This window comes from Hyperolius riggenbachi, chromosome 6 (genome assembly GCF_040937935.1).
Source record: "Hyperolius riggenbachi isolate aHypRig1 chromosome 6, aHypRig1.pri, whole genome shotgun sequence".
In the NCBI taxonomy this organism is placed as follows: Eukaryota; Metazoa; Chordata; class Amphibia; order Anura; family Hyperoliidae; genus Hyperolius; species Hyperolius riggenbachi.
This window is the reverse complement of record NC_090651.1, coordinates 120784980-120805690: the sequence shown is the minus strand read 5'-3', so window position 1 is coordinate 120805690 and position 20711 is coordinate 120784980.

The following is a 20711-nucleotide window of genomic DNA, read 5'->3' as shown; positions in this document are numbered from 1 at the left end:
GTATCACAATGGAGCAATGACCGGCGCCTAGATGAGTGTCTCGGGGGGCACACCCACGATAATAAGGTCGTTGCCTCATTGTGGTCAGACCAAATTTGATCAGCTGGACAGTCACTGTTCTGTCATTCAGCTACATCAGCCAGATGACCATAAAGCCACTTTAAACTGTAAAGCCACCAAAACCTGCACTCTCGCCATGGTGCGCACCAGTAAAGCACGGCCGTCACTACACAAACAGCTGTTTGCGGTGCGTTACACGATGAGTTTGGTGTGTCAGTGTGAAGCAGTACCTTAATTACACTACCTGATTGATGTATACACATGCAAGATGTTTGAAAGCACTTTAGGCCTGTCATTTAGCATTCAATGTGATTTCTGCCCTTAAAACGCTGCTTTGCGTCAAATCCAGATTTTTCCCGGGGACTTTTGGCATGTATCCCACTCCGCCATCCCCCCCTCCAGGTGTTAGACCCCTTGAAACATCTTTTCCATCACTTTTGTGGCCAGCATAATTATTTGTTTTTTTTCAAAGTTCGCATCCCCATTGAAGTCTATTGCGGTTCGCGAACTTTAACGCGAACCGAACCTTTCGCGAAAGTTCGCGAACCCGGTTCGCGAACCGAAAATCGGAGGTTCGGCCCAAGTGTGGTTCCAGCGAGTCGGAACGTCAAGGATCAGCCGATGGCGTGGCAGATCCAGCTCCTTTTGCACGTCTTCCAGGCTCGCACAGGCTGCAGCCGAGCGCCGGAAGTGACGCACAACGTTCCTTGCCGTTTCCAGCAGTTTGCCCATCCCCTGGTAGGTGCGCAAGAACTTCTGCACCACCAGGTTCAGCACGTGGGCAAGACAGGGGATGTGGGTCAGGTTTCCCCTGTCTATTGCGGCAACCAGATTGGCCCCATTGTCGGCCACCACCTCTCCGACTCTGAGGCCTCTGGGGGTCAGCCAAATCCTCTCCTGCTCCTGGAGTTTGGCCAACACATGGGTTGCCGTCAGCTTGGTCTTCCCAAGGCTGACCAAGTGCAGCAGCGCTTGGCAGTGGCGGGCCTTCACGCTGCTGCTGAAGCGGGGGGTTTGGCCAGGTGTGCCGGAGGATGGCAGAGGATCGGAGGAACCTGCTGCAGTTCCCCTGACCCTGCGGGGTGGCACCACCCACTGTGTTGCTGCTGCTGCTGTGCCCGCTGCTGCTCTCCCATCCTCACCCCCTTCCACCAAGCTGACCCAGTGGACAGTGAAGGACAGGTAGCGGCCTGTCCCGAAGCGGCTGCTCCAGGAGTCCATGGTGACGTGGACCCTTTCACCAACCGCGTGCTCCAGCCCTCGCTCCACATTGGCCATCACAAAGCGGTGCAGTGCAGGAATGGCCTTGCGGGCAAAGAAGTGTCTGCTGGGGAGCTGCCAGTCTGGGGCTGCGCAAGCAAGCAGCGCACGAATGTCGCTCCCCTCCTGCACGAGCGTGTACAGCAGGAGTTGGGAGCACATGGCCCGTGCCAGCAAGCCGTTCAGCTGCCGCACGCGACGGCTGCTGGGAGGCAGAGCCCTAACCACCCCCTGGAAGGACTCGCTCAAAAGGCTCTGGCGTGGCCTTTTGCTGGCACTGGAATCAGCAGACACATCGGAGGAGGCCACTGAGGACTGGCTGCCAGAACAGGCCTCAGTGTCGGCGGCAGGAGTTGCAGAGGGGGGAGGAGCAGTGCGTTTCCGTACTCCTGCTGGTGCTTCTGGAGGAGCAGGAGGGCGGGTGGCTGCTGTTGCTGCTGCTGCTGCAGCTGAAGGCTGTGCAGTGATGGGTGTGGTGCCACTGCCAGCACCAGATGCCTTCAGCCTCTGGAACTCCTCATGCTGGTGGAAATGTTTCGCAGCAAGGTGGTTGATGAGCGAGCTGGTGCTGAACTTTAAGGGGTCTGCACCTCTGCTCAACTTCCGCTGACAGTGGTTGCAAGTGGCGTACTTGCTGTACACAGTGGGCATGGTGAAAAATCGCCAGATTGGTGACAGAAACATCCCCCTACGGCATGGAAGCGCTGCTGCCGCCTGTCTCCCTGTGGTGGTTGGGGGGGGGGCTTGGGTGCGGCTGGTGGTGGTACTGGCAGATGCTGCTGCTGCTGCTGCTGAGCCTGAGACACCAGCAGGCTGTGGGACCTGCCTACTGCTGCCAATGCTTGCAATGATGCGCCTCCTTGCAAGGCCCACAAGCGCATCCTCCTCCTCCGAGCTGCTGAGGACGACATCCCCTGGAGGTGGTGGCACCCAGTCTCTGTCTGTCACCGGGTCATCATCATCCTCCCCCTCCTGAAACATGTCCTGCTGGGATGATGACCCCCCAAACTCCTCTCCTGATGCATGGATGGGCTGCTTGACTGTCGCCACAGTCTTGCTGTCCAATCCCTCATCCCCCAAAGTGCCCATCAGCATCTCCTCCTCCAAATCGCCAACAACAGCAGACAATACCCTGATGGTGCCTGGGGTAAAAATACTGCTGAGTGACAGGTCGCCAACTTGTGACGGTGAACTGGCCTCCTCCCGTGGCCCTGCTGGGCGGCTGCTGCGAACAGGGGTGGTGGTGGTGGTGGTGAGGGTGGAGGCCTCGGATGCAGAGCTGATGGCGGGCTGCTCATCCTCCGTCATGAGTTGCACCACAGTGTCTGCATGCTTTTCCTCAATGAGACGTTTCCGACCCGGCTGGAGGAAAATCGGAGCAGGTGCTACACGCTGCTGCTGCTGTGTCTCTGCAGCGTGAGTTGCAGATGCTCCTGCTGGGCGGCGCCCAAGGCGTCCATGGCCAGTGGCTATGGGAGGAATGTTAGCCACTGACGCTGCTGCTGCTGCGGAACTGTGCATGGTGGCGCGGCCGCGGCCTGCCACAATGCTGCTCCCTCTCCTCCTGATTCCCTTGCTGCCCTTCCCCTTGCCCAAACCGCGCTGGCTGCCACTTCCAGACATCTTCGATGTTTTGGGCGTAAAGACAAAAGTTTTTTAAAAGGGCGGGTTAAAAGTGGGGTACTTTAATGGAGTGGGTTGGTGGGTGAGGTGACTGAGTGTGTGTCCCTAGTACAGTAAGTAAGTAGTAACAGTCAGGAAGTACAACTAGAAGTTACAATAATCAGTAGTAATCACAAGTAAATTTAGTGTGTGTACACTACAGACAGTGAGTGCACGCACGCGCAAACACGCGCAGGAGCTAGCCTATGAACAGTGACTGAGTGAGTGTCCCTAGTACAGTAAGTAAGTAGTAACAGTCAGGAAGTACAACTAGAAGTTACAATAATCAGTAGTAATCACAAGTAAATTTAGTGTGTGTACACTACAGACAGTGAGTGCACGCACGCGCAAACACGCGCAGGAGCTAGCCTATGAACAGTGACTGAGTGAGTGTCCCTAATACAGTAAGTAAGTAGAAATAGTCAGGAAGTACAACTAGCAGTTACAATAATCAGTAGTAATCACAAGTAAATTTAGTGTGTGTACACTACAGACAGTGAGTGCACGCACGCGCAAACACGCGCAGGAGCTAGCCTATGAACAGTGACTGAGTGAGTGTCCCTACTACAGTAAGTAAGTAGTAAGAGTCAGGAAGTACAACTAGAAATTACAATAATCAATCAGTAATCAGAAGGAAATAGAGTGTGTGTAGTGTGTATACACTACACAGACAGTGAGTGCACACACACACGCAGGAGCTAGCCTATGAACAGTGACTGAGTGTCCTAGACTCCTATAGTACAGTAAGAGTAAGTAGTAACAGTAAGTACAACTAATTACAATAATCAATCAGTAATCAGAAGGAAATAGAGTGTGTGTACACTACAGACAGTGAGTGCACGCACGCGCAAACACGCGCAGGAGCTAGCCTATGAACAGTGACTGAGTGAGTGTCCCTAATACAGTAAGTAAGTAGTAATAGTCAGGAAGTACAACTAGCAGTTACAATAATCAGTAGTAATCACAAGTAAATTTAGTGTGTGTACACTACAGACAGTGAGTGCACGCACGCGCAAACACGCGCAGGAGCTAGCCTATGAACAGTGACTGAGTGAGTGTCCCTACTACAGTAAGTAAGTAGTAAGAGTCAGGAAGTACAACTAGAAATTACAATAATCAATCAGTAATCAGAAGGAAATAGAGTATGTGTAGTGTGTACACACTACACAGACAGTGAGTGCACACACACACGCAGGAGCTAGCCTATGAACAGTGACTGAGTGTCCTAGACTCCTATAGTACAGTAAGAGTAAGTAGTAACAGTAAGTACAACTAATTACAATAATCAATCAGTAATCAGAAGGAAATAGTGTGTGTGTGTACAGTACACAGACAGTGAGTGCACACACGCAGGAGCTAGTAGCCTATGAACAGTGACTGAGTGTCCTAGACTCCTATAGTACAGTAAGAGTAAGTAGTAACAGTAAGTACAACTAATTACAATAATCAATCAGTAATCAGAAGGAAATAGAGTGTGTGTGTACACTACAGTACACAGACAGTGAGTGAGTGCACACACGCAGGAGCTTGTAGCCTATGAACAGTGACTGAGTGTCCTAGACTCCTATAGTACAGTAAGAGTAAGTAGTAACAGTAAGTACAACTAATTACAATAATCAATCAGTAATCAGAAGGAAATAGAGTGTGTGTGTACACTACAGTACACAGACAGTGAGTGAGTGCACACACGCAGGAGCTAGTAGCCTATGAACAGTGACTGAGTGTCCTAGACTCCTAGTACAGTAAGAGTAAGTAGTAACAGTAAGTACAACTAATTACAATAATCAATCAGTAATCAGAAGGAAATAGAGTGTGTGTGTACACTACAGTACACAGACAGTGAGTGAGTGCACACACGCAGGAGCTAGTAGCCTATGAACAGTGACTGAGTGTCCTAGACTCCTAGTACAGTAAGAGTAAGTAGTAACAGTAAGTACAACTAATTACAATAATCAATCAGTAATCAGAAGGAAATAGAGTGTGTGTGTACAGGACAGTGAGTGCACACACGCAGGAGCTAGTAGCCTTAGCCTTAGCCTATGAACAGTGACAGTGAGTGTCCTAGTACAGTATAACTACAATACTAAATACAGAATCAATCAGTAGTAAAGGACAGCAGAAATACTGGTATAGATGAGAGAAATATACTAACAGAGGACAGGAGAGAACAGCTGCCCACATAGGCAGGCCCTGAGGCCTAAAGCTGTAAGCTTGCCTGCAGCAGCTGTCTCTGTCTATGTAACACAAAAGCTACTAACTAAAATACAATGTCTATCTAACTAACAACAATATAGGTGTGTATAGGAGGTGTATGTGAGCAAAAACGCTAGGTAAATGACCACAATAGAGCTCTTGCTAAGCCAAAGCACAAAGGAGCAACTCTCTCTCTATGCAAGTCTCAGGCAAGGACGGAGAAACCTAACATGGCGGCCGCTATTTATAGGGTAGGGGCTGGCCAGGGTCCCCCTCTGTGATTGGCTGCCGTCAGAGGGCCTGGGAGCCCTCTGATTGGCTCTAAGGACATCAATCTGGGCTATGACGCTATTCGAGCTCGGTACCCGAGCTCGAATAGCGCCGTTTGCTCGAATAGCTCGAATAGTGAATGGGCTATTCGCGTTTACTCGAATAGCCCATTCGAATAGCTGCAGCTATTCGGAGCTCGAATACCGAGCTCGAATAGCTGAAAAAGAGCTCGAATATTCGAGCTACTCGAATATTCGAGCTCTGCTGAGCACCACTGGCGCACACACGTGCAGGAGCTAGCCTATGAACAGTGACTGAGTGAGTGTCCCTACTACAGTAAGTAAGTAGTAACTGTCAGGAAGTAGAATTTACAATAATCAATCAGTAATCAGAAGGAAATAGAGTGTGCGTACAGTACACAGACAGTGAGTGCACACACACACGCAGGAGCTAGTAGCCTATGAACAGTGACAGTGAGTGTCCTAGTACAGTTACAGTATATAACTATTCAGAAGGAAATAGAGTGTGTGTACAGTACACAGACAGTGAGTGCAAGCACACGCAGGAGCTAGTAGCCTATGAACAGTGACAGTCAGTGAGTGTCCTAGTACAGTTACAGTATATAACTATTCAGAAGGAAATAGAGTGTGTGTACACAGACAGTGAGTGCTAGCACACGCAGGAGCTAGCCTATGAACAGTGACAGTCAGTGAGTGTCCTAGTACAGTTACAGTATATAACTATTCAGAAGGAAATAGAGTGTGTGTACACAGACAGTGAGTGCAAGCACACGCAGGAGCTAGCCTATGAACAGTGACAGTCAGTGAGTGTCCTAGTACAGTTACAGTATATAACTATTCAGAAGGAAATAGAGTGTGTGTACACAGACAGTGAGTGCAAGCACACGCAGGAGCTAGCCTATGAACAGTGACAGTCAGTGAGTGTCCTAGTACAGTTACAGTATATAACTATTCAGAAGGAAATAGAGTGTGTGTACACAGACAGTGAGTGCAAGCACACGCAGGAGCTAGCCTATGAACAGTGACAGTCAGTGAGTGTCCTAGTACAGTTACAGTATATAACTATTCAGAAGGAAATAGAGTGTGTGTACACAGACAGTGAGTGCAAGCACACGCAGGAGCTAGCCTATGAACAGTGACAGTCAGTGAGTGTCCTAGTACAGTTACAGTATATAACTATTCAGAAGGAAATAGAGTGTGTGTACACAGACAGTGAGTGCTAGCACACGCAGGAGCTAGCCTATGAACAGTGACAGTCAGTGAGTGTCCTAGTACAGTTACAGTATATAACTATTCAGAAGGAAATAGAGTGTGTGTACACAGACAGTGAGTGCAAGCACACGCAGGAGCTAGCCTATGAACAGTGACAGTCAGTGAGTGTCCTAGTACAGTTACAGTATATAACTATTCAGAAGGAAATAGAGTGTGTGTACACAGACAGTGAGTGCAAGCACACGCAGGAGCTAGCCTATGAACAGTGACAGTCAGTGAGTGTCCTAGTACAGTTACAGCATATAACTATTCAGAAGGAAATAGAGTGTGTGTACACAGACAGTGAGTGCAAGCACACGCAGGAGCTAGCCTATGAACAGTGACAGTCAGTGAGTGTCCTAGTACAGTTACAGTATATAACTATTCAGAAGGAAATAGAGTGTGTGTACACAGACAGTGAGTGCAAGCACACGCAGGAGCTAGCCTATGAACAGTGACAGTCAGTGAGTGTCCTAGTACAGTTACAGTATATAACTATTCAGAAGGAAATAGAGTGTGTGTACACAGACAGTGAGTGCAAGCACACGCAGGAGCTAGCCTATGAACAGTGACAGTCAGTGAGTGTCCTAGTACAGTTACAGTATATAACTCTTCAGAAGGAAATAGAGTGTGTGTACACAGACAGTGAGTGCAAGCACACGCAGGAGCTAGCCTATGAACAGTGACAGTCAGTGAGTGTCCTAGTACAGTTACAGTATATAACTATTCAGAAGGAAATAGAGTGTGTGTACACAGACAGTGAGTGCAAGCACACGCAGGAGCTAGCCTATGAACAGTGACAGTCAGTGAGTGTCCTAGTACAGTTACAGTATATAACTATTCAGAAGGAAATAGAGTGTGTGTACACAGACAGTGAGTGCAAGCACACGCAGGAGCTAGCCTATGAACAGTGACAGTCAGTGAGTGTCCTAGTACAGTTACACTATATAACTATTCAGAAGGAAATAGAGTGTGTGTACACAGACAGTGAGTGCAAGCACACACAGGAGCTAGCCTATGAACAGTGACAGTCAGTGAGTGTCCTAGTACAGTTACAGTATATAACTATTCAGAAGGAAATAGAGTGTGTGTACACAGACAGTGAGTGCAAGCAGACGCAGGAGCTAGCCTATGAACAGTGACAGTCAGTGAGTGTCCTAGTACAGTTACAGTATATAACTATTCAGAAGGAAATAGAGTGTGTGTACACAGACAGTGAGTGCAAGCACACGCAGGAGCTAGCCTATGAACAGTGACAGTCAGTGAGTGTCCTAGTACAGTTACAGTATATAACTACAATACAAAATACAATCACTAAGTAGTAGAGGACAGCAGAAATACTGTCTAATACTATCTAATACTGTCTAAATACTAATGAGAAATAAACTAACAGAGGACAGGAGGACAGCTGCCCACACAGGCAAGGCCCTGAGGCCTAAAGCTGTAAGCCTGCAGCAGCTGTCTAAGTCTCTCTCTATGTAACACAAAAGCTACTAACTAAAATACAATGTCTATCTAACTAACAACAATATAGGTGTGTATAGGAGGTGTATGTGAGCAAAAACGCTAGGTAAATGACCACAATAGAGCTCTTGCTAAGCCAAAGCACAAAGGAGCAACTCTCTCTCTATGCAAGTCTCAGGCAAGGACGGAGAAACGGAACATGGCGGCCGCTATTTATAGGGTAGGGGCTGGCCAGGGTCCCCCTCTGTGATTGGCTGCCGTCAGAGGGCCTGGGAGCCCTCTGATTGGCTCTAAGGACATCAATCTGGGCTATGACGCTATTCGAGCTCTGTATTCGAGCTCGAATAGCGCCGTTTGCTCGAATAGCTCGAATAGTGAATGGGCTATTCGCGTTTACTCGAATAGCCCATTCGAATAGCTGCAGCACCAATCACCGCTTCTCCTTGTATGTGCAATACCCAAAAAAGGCAAGGAGGTGCTCGAATAGCATATAAAGTTGCATTTGTATTCTTATCAGGCAATACAAGACATGTTTCAAGGCCTTCCACTTCCTCAGGTGAATGGAACGGGAAACACCTTGAAACGTGTATTACCTGATAAATACATAAACACAAGTTTATTTGCCATTTGGTAACAGTTATGACTGCTGATCACTTACTGAATTTTAGTAAATTAAGAATTTAATTTAATTATGGTGCTTTCAGTGCCAATAAATGTGAATTTTTACTTAAAATAACATAATGGCGCAGTTTTATGTTATGAAAAGCAATCAGATGTACTTTTAGGAAATTACTTAGGCCCGGTTCACATTAGCATTTTTTTCCGGAATGTAACCGGAACGTTTACTGTACAAACGGAACGGATGTGAATGGATCCAATATTAACCTATGGATCCATTCACATGCGTCCGATGGTACGGATACGTTCCGTACATTCTGGTCCCTGGATCTAAAAATTGCTGCAGGCCCTAATTTTCTGGACCGTTCTGCTTAGCGGAATGGATCCAGACAAAAATGCAGCAGCATTGGGGGCAATGGGAAATGGAACATTTCTTCACACTAGTGAAGAAACGGACCGTTCCATGGGGGATGGGGCATGGGCTGACGCAAAGCTAGCGACGGGAGGGTGAGGGGTGGGTGCAGCAGCCGGGCGGGTGGGCTGTGGAGGGTTTATACATACCTAATCGTCCATAGTAGCCGGCTGTAGACAGGGGCGTAACTAGGCCCCACCGGGCCCCCCTGCAGAATTTCAGAGCGGGCCCTGCTCGGGCCGTTTTGTGGGGGCTGGAGGGGTGGCAGCATGAGGGAAAAGCCTTGGCCACAGTCGGTGGGGAGAGGGGAAGTTCCCCCCCTCTCCCTCACCTCGGGGCTCTCCCCTCTGCACTCCCCTCCAGCTTAAGTTACAGTGTGGGCAGCGAGCAGCGGCGGGCAGATACATACCTTCCGTGCGTTCCACCACATATTCTTTGCTCTAGCATCTGACGTCACTTCCGTTTTCATATGTGAACCGAGCCACGGACTGAGCCATCTGGATCCGGTGAAGCGGAGACCGGACCCGCTCACCGGATCCTTTTGGCTGTTTTTGCAGATGTGAACCGGGCCTTAACCAAGTAAATCCATTCAAGTGGATGATATTTTCCTAACCAAATTAAATACAGACATGCATGCATAGTTTGCACTTATTTTCATAAAGTTAATTCTATATAATTTAAACACCTCTAAGTAATATGCAATGAGAGCTAAATCCAGTATGACAGCTAACCTGGGCCCTGGATTTGATATCCAGAGCACTGACTTTTAAAATGTCATATCTAATAATAATTGCACTGGTAGATCTTTGTATATTGCATTACTGGTTTTTCTTCCACAGGTAGTTTGTGCACAGCAGCAGTGGCCTCTTTGTATACATCCTGCCTCTTAAGTCTCATACACATGCTAAGAAGTTTTCAGCTGAAGCGCTTCCAAGAATATAGCATGTGTTCATTGGCCCTGATGGGTCACCAAGAGATCTGGAGTGCCTGATCTTCTTAGTGGAGCACAATCTTAGCCCATTGTTCTCCTCCTTACCCCTTCTGCTCCATTGTCGATAGTGCCATTGTCCTTCTGCCCCCTCCGTAGCAACAGAACAGTCTGCCAGCCTCTCAGCTAGTGATGTGTCTGTCCTTATGCCTGCAGACATTAGTAATTGTGCATACCTACATCACCCTTGGACTTTTCTACCCTGCTCTGCAAATTATCATCATAAAATTAAGACTAGAATCATTCTAGCAGTAAGCCAATAACAACTTGCATATAAATCAGAGAGATGGTTTTGGATCTCTTCTGCTCCTTTTACATTATAATTCTCCCTCATATTTCTTCCTGAGGTGCTGCATCTGACTATTCTGAGTTCCTTTGCAGCCTGTACTGTGATCTTTCATTGAATCTCAGTTTACTGTCACTGTATGGGGAAGGTTAGTGTTTTCACAGAAGCTGTTGTAGCTGACATTGAGTGCAGAAAATGCTTTATGGAAACAGCTTGATGGAAACAGGATACCTCTCATCAAATTGAGGTAAAAGGAGGAAGGAAAAGTTGTCCCTTAAAGGGAACCCGAGGTGAGAGGGATATAGGCTGCCATATTTATTTCCATTTAAACGATAGCAGTGGCCTGGCAGTCCTCCTGATCCTGTGTCTCTAATACTTTTTGCCACAGCCCCTGAAGAAGCATGCAGCAGATCAGGTACTCTGACTCAGCTGACTCAGGTTTTACTGGATTAGCCATATGCTTGTTCCGGGGTTTTGACCCAGAAACTACTTATGACAGAAGATCTACAGGATTGCCAGGCAAATGACATTTTTTGCCAGGAAATAAATATGGCAGTCTCCATATCTCTTCACCTCGGGTTCCCTTTAATAAGGTTTCATTCCAACAAGGACAAGGACATTACAACGTTTCACATAAAACATGTTTAGCTTGCTTTCAACTTTTATAAATTCTTTGCTATATTTTACATGAGCATCAGGCAACTTTCACAACCACTCCCTCCCCCAACATTCACAACAGAAGAGATGACTTATTACAGAAATGTCTACTCATAAGTTTTGATAGCCTAATGAAATGTGATAGAATTAATTTTTACAACAGTGTTGATTGCAAAACTTTCTTGTAACAGCTCATTGTTACACTTTCACACTGTAAATGTAATCAATGGTAAATTAATGGTTTTGTTTTGCAAATTAATTTAGATATTAAAAATTATGTTTTCAGCCAGATCTGTTATTCCAATTAAATATTAACTCAACACGTGATTTTTTTTTCTTAACTAGAATTTAGTCTTTGAAGTGTTCCTATTAATCTCGATGATGCAGAAACGTTTAAAATTCCATGAAAGTCCATTCTGCTCCCATTCCTGTGCATCACTTACAGTCATTTATATTCAGAACATAAATCTATTTATAAATGAAAATCCTATTAAGAGAAGACAAGAAAAATTAGTCCAATGTTTTGCATTGGTAGAGTAGAAACAAAATGAGTGGCCTAACCTGAAGTGACATCTACAAATTACCTGTTAATTTAAACTGGGTTGAAGGATGACAGAGTTTAGCTGGGCTGACAAGAACTACCCATGGAATGACAGTCAGGCCTACTCTGGTCATGAAGCCCCTGCGGTTAACACATTTATCTATCTGCTGTTTCTGGAAGCAGAGGGGAAAAGCCATTCTATTTATTAAAGTGTATTTTTATAAAATATATTTGCAGATCAGCAAGTCTTCAGAGACTATTGTTTATATAACAGTGAAGGACATGTGTAGTTAAATAGAAAACTATTACCAAACACAGGTCTGAAACTCCTGGCCACAACAATTAACATGGAAAGCGGCAGGTAGAAAATACTGGGCTGCAGGAAGGGGGGGGGGGGTAATTACTGCACTTTGGGGGCCTGGAGGAGGTATTGGCTGCAATACTGTATGCAGTGCAGTCATTAACTCCTCCTGGTCCCCAAGTGCAGCTGTTAATTTTTCCTGGTCCTTAAAGGATACCAGAGCGAGCCCAAGCATTATTCAATAAAAGGCATTGCGTCCTGTCAGGATGGTTTGAGCCCTCACTTACCGCTCCATTCTTTTCCTCCTGTGTGCCTCCGTTCCCCCGTTCTTACCCCCAGTTAATGGCTCTTGACCCCAGTGCCCTCCACGCTAATACAGAGATTCCCCTCTCCCTGTGACCACGCCTACGTCGATATTGAAGGTGACTTATACACGGGGTTGACTTATATTTGAAGCTATACTGTAAATATATTATTGAAATACAAAAAGCCTGCACTTCCTGTGCTAGTTTGAGGATTGTGACATGACACCTGTAGAAAGGGAGGCGATATCTGCCTGGCAAGTTAATGTCTGGCAAGTCTGAATACAAATGATATCATGACATATTATTCAACCCTTGTCTTTACTCATAATTTAGCATCATAATTCACAATTACTATGCAAAATCATAATGTGAAATTTCAAGAAAAACATAAATAATTTAGTTTGTACACATAATAATCAGGAACCATATCATTTCCCAATTTTGTGTATTTTTGTGCCACATTTTGTGGTCAGTAGCAAAGCCCCTACATGCTATGTATGCTAAGGAAGATAGTGGGAACAAGACAAAAAAATAATTTTTCAAAAAGGCCTTGTAGTTTTTGAGAAAATCCATTTTAAAAATGGAAAGGAAATGGGTTTTAAATTAATTTTTCTGAGTTTAAAAAAACATTTTCCTTTGCATTTTTAAAATTGATTTTCTCAAAAACTACAAGGGCTTTTTTTGATTTGTTCCCACTATTTTACTTAACATACTTAGCATGATGCTAGCATGTACAGGGACTTTGCTATTAACTGCTAAAGTCGGCAAGAAACTAGGTAAAAAAATTACATGAAAATTATGCCAAATTACAAATAGAGATGGCTTCTTGAACCTCCGATTTTAGGTTCGTGAACCTTGAACTCGAACTTCCGAAAAAGTTTGGGTTCGCGCAAACTTTTCGAACTGCAATAGACTTCAATGGGGAGGCGAAGCAGCAGCCTTAAACATTCAGGAATCTACCTGGAGTCCTGGTGGTGGCGGAGAATGCAGTCAAGCGACCTGCAGGCAGAGATGCTGTGTGGGGAGCGACTTAGTCTTGGGTCAGGCAGTCACACGGCGTGCAGGCAGAGATGCTGTGTGTAGGGAGGACTGACTTAGTCTTTAGGCGGGCAGTAACCCTCCGGGATCCATGCCTCATTCATTTTGATAAATGTAAGGAACTGAACAATTTTTTGACCTAGGCAACTTCTCTTCTCACTGACAATGCCTCCAGCTGCGCTGAAGTTCCTTTCTGACAGGACGCTTGAGGCAGGGCAAGACAGAAGTCGGATGGCAAATTGGGACAGCTCTGGCCACAGGTCAAGCCTGCGCACCAAGTAGTCCAAAGGGTTTATTGCTGCTCAGAGTGTCTACATCCGCAGTTAAGGCCAGGTAGTCAGCTACCTGCCGGTCCAGGCATTTGTGGAGGGTGGATCCGGAAGGGCTAAGGCGAGGCGTTGGACTAAAGAATGTCCGCATGTCCGACATCACCATGAGATCGCTAGAAATATCCTGTCCTTGCCTGCGTGGACATGGTGCGGAGGAGGAAGATTACTGGCTGTGGCACCTTTATTGCGTTGTGCTGTGACATCACCCTTAAACGCATTGTAAAGCATACTTGACAGCTTGCGCTGGAAGTGCTGCATCCTTTCTGCCTTCTGGTGATTTGGTAACATTTCCACCACTTTGTGCTTATACCGAGGGTGTAGTAGCATTGCCACCCAGTACAGGTCAGTTTTTTTATACGGGAGTCCCTCAACAGGCTGGACAGCATGAAAACCCCCATCTGCACAAAGTCTTATGTCGACGTACTAGCCATCTCATCTTGCACTTCCTCAGTGATGTCCGGGAAGTTCTTCTCCTCCCCCAGCCACGAACAATACCACGGGAAAGGTGAGCAGCACAAGCCCCCTGTGATGCCTGCTTCGGTTGTTCTTCCGCCTCCTCCTCTTCAAAAAAAAAAAAAAACCTTCCTCATCTGATTCCTCTTCCCCAGGTGACGCTTCCTCCTCCTACTCCCCCCTCCTTTGTGCTGCCGCAGGTGTTGAGGAAACATCTGGCTCTTATGATGATTGTTACCACTCTTCCACCTCTTCCTGGTCACGCTCTTCCACAGCTTGATCACCCACTCTACGCACGGCACGCTCCAGGAAGAAAGCGTAAGGGCTCATTTCCACTAGTGCGGCGTGCGTCTCACGGACGCACGCCGCACTGGGCGGGTGGGCGGGATCGCAGGCGAATCCCATGAGCCATGCCATACATGGCTATGGGATTCGCAGCCTCCACCGCAAATTCTGCGGGGGGTTCCGGCCGAATCGCTCCCGCAAGCGATTCCGCCGTGGCCCCGTCATCCCCTATGGCAGAGTTTCCCCATGCGAATCATGTGCGGGGAAACTCTGCAGAATTGCCGCCGAAACCGCCCTAGTGGAAACGGGCCCTAAGGAATCAAGTCACTGATGGCGTCTTCACTGCGACTCACCAGGTTGGTCACCTCCTCAAACGGATGCATGAGCCTGCATGCATTACGCATGAGTGTCCAGTACTTTGGACCGTACCTGTTCAGATAGCTGTTGACGGCTTTCTCCTGTTGTAGCAGGCATTGGAACATGAGGAGTGTCAAATTCCAGCTGGGCTATCTCAAACCAAGCGCCTCACCGGCAAGTTGTTTCTCCGCTGAAAATCGGCCAAGCAGGCCATGGCCGTGTAGGACCACCTGAAATGCCCACACACCTTCCTGGACTGCTTCAGGATGTCCTCTAAGCCTGGGTACTTTGACACAAATCTTTGAATGACTAGATTCAGCACATGTGCCATGCAGGGTACATGTGTCAACTTTCCCAAACTCAAAGCTTTGATGAGATTGCTGCCGTTGTCACACACCACGTTGCCGATCTCCAGTTGGTGAGGGGTCAGCCACTGTTCCACCTGTTTGTTCAGAGCAGCTAGGAGAGTTGCTCCAGTGTGACTGCTTTCAGGCAAGACATGTCCAAGATGGCGTGACACCGTCATACCTGGCACACAGCATAGGCCCTGGGGAGCTGGGGGTGTGTAGTTGGAGAGGAGATTGCAGCACCAGTAGAGTGGCACTGCCACTCAGTCAAGGAGGAGGAGGAGGACGACAGCGAAGAGGATGTAACAGGAGGAGTAGGAGGAGAAGGAGAGGAGGTGGCAGCAGGTCTGCCTGCAAGCCGTGGAGGTGTCACAACTAGGTCCGCTGCACAGCCACGTACTCCCTGCTTGCCAGTGGTCACCAGGTTGGTCCAATGGACCGTGTAAGTAATGTACCTGCCCTGACCGTGCTTTGCAGAATAGGCATCCATGGTCAGATGGACCCTTGACCCAACGCTGTGTGCTAGAGATGACACCATTTGCCTCTCAACTTCAAATTAATTGCATAGTCCTTCTTTGCCATACAAATTAACTGAATCCCAAAAAAACCTTTCCACTGCATTTCATTGCTGTCATTAAAGGACCTGCTGAGATCATTTCAGTAATCGTCTTGTTAACTCAGGTGAGAATGCTGACGAGCACAAGGCTGGAGATCATTATGTCAGGCTGATTGGGTTAGAATGGCAGACTTGACATGCTAAAAGGAGGGTGATGCTTGAAATAGTTGATCTTCCATTGTTAGCCATGGTGACCAGCAAAGAAACACTTGCAACCATCATTGCGTTGCATAAAAATGGCTTCACAGGCAAGGATATTGTGGCTACTAAGATTGCACATAAAACAACAATTTATAGGATCATCAAGAACTTCAAGGAAAGAGGCTCAATTCTCATTAAGAAGGCTTCAGGGCATCTAAGAAAGTCCAGCAAGCGCCAATATCGTCTCCTGAAGAGTATTCAGCTGCAGGATCAGAGTGCAACAAGTGCAAAGGTTGCTCAGGAGTGGCAGCGGGCAGGTGTGAGCGCATCTGCACGCACAGTGAGGCAAAGACTTTTGGAAGATGGCCTGGTTTCAAGAAGGGCAGCAAAGGAGCCACTTCTCTCCCCCCAAAAAATCAGGGACAGATTAATCTTCTGCAGAAAGTATGGTGAATGGACTGCTGAGAACTGTGGCAAAGTCATATTCTCCCATGAAGCCCCTTTCCGATTGTTTGGGGCATCTGGAAAAAGGCTTGTCAAGAGAAGAAAAGTTGAGCGCTACCATCAGTCCTGTGTCATGCCAACAGTAAAGCATCCTGAGACCATTCATGTGTGGGGTTTCTTCTCATCCAAGGGAGTGGGCTCACTCACAATTTTGCCAAAAAACACAGCCATGAATAAAGAATGGTACCAAATCACCCTCCAACAGCAACTTCTTCCAACAATCCAACAACACTTTGGTGAAGAACAATGCATTTTCCAGCACGATGGAGCACCGTGTCATAAGGCAAAAGTGATAACTAAGTGGCTCGGGGACCAAAACGCAGAAATTTTGGGTCCATGGCCTGGAAACTCCACAGATCTTAATCCCATTGAGAACTTATAGTCATTCCTCAAGAGGCGGGTAGACAAACAAAAATCAACTACTTCTGAGAAACTCAAAGAAGTGATTATGAAAGAATGGGTTGCTATCAGTCATGATTTGGCCCAGAAGTTGATTGAGAGCATGCCCAGTCGAATTACAGAGGTCGTAAAAAAGAAGGGCCAACACTGCAAATACTGACTCTTTGCATAAATCTCATATAATTGTCAACAAAAGCCTTTGAAACGTATGAAGTGCTTATAACTATATTTCAGTACATCACATAAACAACTGAAACAAAGATCTAAAGGCAGTTTAGCAGCAAACTTTGTGAAAACTCATATTTTTGACAGTCTCAAAACTTTTGGCCAGGACTGTATATTCCACTATTAAAAACTCTTTTGTGAATTTATAGAACATTGAACCAGTAAAAATGCTAATATTCACTCCACAATGTACACTGCAGTTTTGTTGTTTGTAACCATGGTGACATAGCTAGTGTTGGGCGAACACCTAGATGTTCGGGTTCGCGAACGTTTGCCGAACATCGCCGCGATGTTCAGGTGTTCGACCCGAACTCCAAACATAATGGAAGTCAATGGGGACCCGAACTTTCGTGCTTTGTAAAGCTTCCTTACATGCTACATACCCCAAATTTGCAGGGTATGTGCACCTTGGGAGTGGGTACAAAAGGAAAAAAAATTAGCAAAAAGAGCTTATAGTTTTTGAGAAAATCGATTTTAAAGTTTCAAAGGGAAAACTGTCTTTTAAATGCGGGAAATGTCTGTTTTCTTTGCACAGGTAACATGCTTTTTGTCGGCATGCAGTCATAAATGTAATACATATAAGAGGTTCCAGGAAAAGGGACCGGTAACGCTAACCCAGCAGCAGCACACGTGATGGAACAGGAGGAGGGTGGCGCAGGAGGAGAAGGCCACGCTTTGAGACACAACAACCCAGGCCTTGCATGAGGACAAGAAGCGTGCGGATAGCAATTTGCGTTTTGTCGCCATGCAGTCATAAATTTAATACAGATGAGAGGTTCAATAAACAGGGACCGGAAACGCTAACCCATCACAGATGTTCATTGTTCATGTTACTTGGTTGGGATCCGGGAGTGTTGCGTAGTCGTTTCCAATCCAGGATTGATTCATTTTAATTTGAGTCAGACGGTCTGCATTTTCTGTGGAGAGGCGGATACGCCGATCTGTGACGATGCCTCCGGCAGCACTAAAACAGCGTTCTGACATAACGCTGGCTGCCGGGCAAGCCAGCACCTCTATTGTGTACATTGCCAGTTTGTGCCAGGTGTCTAGCTTCGATACCCAATAGTTGAAGGGTGCAGATGGATTGTTCAACACAGCTATGCCATCTGACATGTAGTCCTTGACCATCTTCTCCAGGCGATCGGTGTTGGAGGTGGATCTGCACGCTTGCTGTTCTGTGTGCTGCTGCATGGGTGTCAGAAAATTTTCCCACTCCAAGGACACTGCCGATACCATTCCCTTTTGGGCACTAGCTGCGGCTTGTGTTGTTTGCTGCCCTCCTAGTCGTCCTGGGTTTGCGGAAGTCAGTCTGTCGGCGTACAACTGGCTAGAGGAGGGGGAGGATGTCAATCTCCTCTTTAAAGTCTCCACAAGGGCCTGCTGGTATTATTCCATTTTGACCTGTCGGACTCTTTCTTCAAGCAGTTTTGGAACATTGTGTTTGTACCGTGGATCCAAAAGGGTATAAACCCAGTAATTGGTGTTGTCCAGAATGCGCACAATGCCTGGGTCGCGTTCAATGCAGTCCTAGGCCGAAGAGGTCATAGCCTAGGGTCACAAAAACCTGTTTATTTGGGCTATTTCAATGGTAGTGATGGTGACGTACATAAATCTCAGCCATGGCCGTTAGCAACGTCTGAATTTCACGAAATGTCTCATGCAGGTAGAAGACATATTGTTAGACTTGGATTCCAAAGATGGGGTCCCTACATCTCTGCAAACCAGAGTTACAGGGGTCTAAAATTGGTAAAATCCCCCATAGACTTTCATTGCCTCCCAATTTCACTTTCCAAAATCTCACATCTTTTCAAAGGGCAATGGCTCAGCAGTACCAAATCTTCTAGCATTGTAGGGACCCTTAGGGGGAACATGACTGGTGAGTTTCGGGCCCCTAGGCCAAAGAGGTCATAGCCTAGGGTCACAAAAACCTGTTTATTTGGGCTATTTCAATGGTAGTGATGGTGACGTACATAAATCTCAGCTATGGCCGTTAGCAACGTCTGAATTTCACAAAATGTCTCATGCAGGTAGAAGACATATTGTTAGACTTGGATTCCAAAGATGGGGTCCCTACATCTCTGCAAACTAGAGTTACAGGGGTCCAAAATTGGTAAAATCCCCCATAGACTTTCATTGCCTCCCAATTTCACTTTCCAAAATCTCACATCTTTTCAAAGGGCAATGGCTCAGCAGTACCAAATTTTCTAGCATTGTAGGGAACCTTAGGGGGAACATGACTGGTGAGTTTCGGGCCCCTAGGCCAAAGAGGTCATAGCCTAGGGTCACAAAAACCTGTTTTTTGGGCTATTTCAATGGTAGTGATGGTGACGTACATAAATCTCAGCTATGGCCGTTAGCAACGTCTGAATTTCACGAAATGTCTCATGCAGGTAGAAGACATATTGTTAGACTTGGATTCCAAAGATGGGGTCCCTACATCTCTGCAAACCAGAGTTACAGGGGTCCAAAATTGGTAAAATCCCCCATAGACTTTCATTGCCTCCCTATTTCACTTTCCAAAATCTCACATCTTTTCAAAGGGCAATGGCTCAGCAGTACCAAATTTTCTAGCATTGTAGGGACCCTTAGGGGGAACATGACTGGTGAGTTTCGGGCCCCTAGGCCAAAGAGGTCATAGCCTAGGGTCACAAAAACCTGTTTATTTGGGCTATTTAAATGGTAGTGATGGTGACGTACATAAATCTCAGCTATGGCCGTTAGCAACGTCTGAATTTCACGAAATGTCTCATGCAGGTAGAAGACATATTGTTAGACTTGGATTCCAAAGATGGGGTCCCTACATCTCTGCAAACTAGAGTTACAGGGGTCCAAAATTGGTAAAATCCCCCATAGACTTTCATTGCCTCCCTATTTCACTTTCCAAAATCTCACATCTTTTCAAAGGGCAATGGCTCAGCAGTACCAAATGTTCTAGCATTGTAGGGAACCTTAGGGGGAACATGACTGGTGAGTTTCGGGCCCCTAGGCCAAAGAGGTCATAGCCTAGGGTCACAAAAACCTGTTTTTTGGGCTATTTCAATGGTAGTGATGGTGACGTACATAAATCTCAGCTATGGCCGTTAGCAACGTCTGAATTTCACGAAATGTCTCATGCAGGTAGAAGACATATTGTTAGACTTGGATTCCAAAGATGGGGTCCCTACATCTCTGCAAACCAGAGTTACAGGGGTCCAAAATTGGTAAAATCCCCCATAGGCTTTCATTGGGCCTACTATTTACCGTTCCAAAATCTCACACCATTTCAAAGGGCAATGGCTCAGCAGTGGCAAAACTCACCAGTCATGATCCCCCTAAGGGTCCCTACAATGCTAGAAAATTTGGTACTGCTGAGCCATTGCCCTTTGAAAAGATGTGAGATTTTGGAAAGTGAAATAGGGAGGCAATGAAAGTCTATGGGGGATTTTACCAATTTTGGACCCCTGTAACTCTGGTTTGCAGAGATGTAGGGACCCCATCTTTGGAATCCAAGTCTAACAATATGTCTTCTACCTGCATGAGACATTTCGTGAAATTCAGACGTTGCTAACGGCCATGGCTGAGATTTATGTACGTCACCATCACTACCATTGAAATAGCCCAAATAAACAGGTTTTTGTGACCCTAGGCTATGACCTCTTCGGCCTAGGACTGCATTGAACGCGACCCACGCATTGTGCGCATTCTGGACAACACCAATTACTGGGTTTATACCCTTCTGGATCCACGGTA